Genomic DNA, 1,763 nt, shown 5'->3' with positions numbered 1-1,763 from the left:
GAACACTTGGAAATTATAGGTTTCACTTCATTTCTCCTATAGGGATAACTGCAGTTGGAACTCTAACTCAAACATGGTTTGGGCTAGCTGCGTGACACTTGACACACTTAATTAGTTCTCAGTGCACTCTCTATGTTGTTTTCCCTCTTGAAATAGCACTATGCAGAAGCACTCGTCATTCAAAGAATAATCCCTTTCATTTGAAAGCATTTGCCAAGCTTCCACAGAACTCCAAGTTGACTGAAATTTCAGCAAATATCTTTTTCACCAAAACTTGTTGATTCTTGGCAGAAAAGATTGGTACTCCAGTCACACTTGGCCCCTCAAATTTTGTAACACTAAACCTAACCCTAACACTAACACTAACCCCAACCCTAACCCTATCACTAACCCTAACACAAACACTAAACCTAAACCTTACCCTAACCCTAAACCTAACCCTAACACTAACCCTCACCCTAACCCTAACCCTAAACCCTAACACTAACACTAAACAAAACCCTAAATCTAATCCTAACCCTAACTCTAACCGTCATCCTAACACTAATCCTAACACTAACCCTAACCATAACTCTAAACCTAACACTAACCCTAAAGCTAACCTTAACCCTAACCCAAACTCTAACCCTAAACCTAAAACTAATCCTCACGCTATCCATTACCCTAAACCTACCAATAAGCCTAACCCTAACACTAACCCCTAATCCTAATGGTAACCCTAACTTTAACACTATCCCTAACATTTAACCTAACAAAACCCCTTAAGGTAAATCTAACAGTAAACCTAAACCTAACCATATCCCTAACCCTAACCCTAACCCTAAACCTAACCCTAACCTTAACCCTAATCTTAAATGTAATTCTAACTCTAATACTAACCCTAACCCTAACACAAATTCTAACACTAAACAAAACACTAACCCTAAACTAACCCTTACCATAAACCTAACACTAACTTTAACCCTAATCCTAACCCTAATCCTAACACTAACACTAACCTAACACTAACACTAACCCTAACACTAACACTAACCTTAAACTTAACCCACCCTAACCCTAATGTTATCTTTAACACTAACCCTCAACCTAATTCTAAGGCTAACCCTAAACCTAACCCTAACCCTAACCGCAACCCTAATGCTAAACCTAACACAAACCCTAACCCAAACAATAACCCTAAACCTAACCTTAATCCTCACCCAAAACCTAACACTAACCCTAACTCAAAACCTAACACTAACACTAAACATAATCATAAGCCCAAACCTAACCGTATACCTTACACTAATGTAAACCTAACCGGAACCCTAATTCTACCCTAACCCCAAAACTAACACAAACACTAAACCTAACCCTAACTATAACCCTAACCCTAACCCTAATCCTAACCATAACACTAACTTTAACCCTTACCTTAACCTTAACACTTAACCTTACCCTAACCCTAAACCTAATGCTAATCCTAACCGTAACCCTAACCCTAAGCCTAAGCCTAACTCTAACCCTAATCATAACCGAACTCTAAACCTAATGCTAATCCTAACCAAAAACCTAACCCTAAGCCTAACCTAACCCTAACACTCTCACTAAACCTAACCATAACCATAAAACTAACCTGAACGCTATCACTGACCCTAACCCTAACCATAAAACTAATCTTAACCCTAAACTAATACTAACCCTATGACCTACCCCTACACTATCACAAACATTAACCCTAAACGTAACATCAACCCTAACACTAACCCTAACCCTAACCCTAA

Source organism: Marmota flaviventris, unplaced genomic scaffold (assembly GCF_047511675.1).
Source record: "Marmota flaviventris isolate mMarFla1 unplaced genomic scaffold, mMarFla1.hap1 Scaffold_270, whole genome shotgun sequence".
In the NCBI taxonomy this organism is placed as follows: Eukaryota; Metazoa; Chordata; class Mammalia; order Rodentia; family Sciuridae; genus Marmota; species Marmota flaviventris.
The sequence above is the reverse complement of the archived record's forward strand: the minus strand, read 5'-3'. Positions refer to the sequence as shown.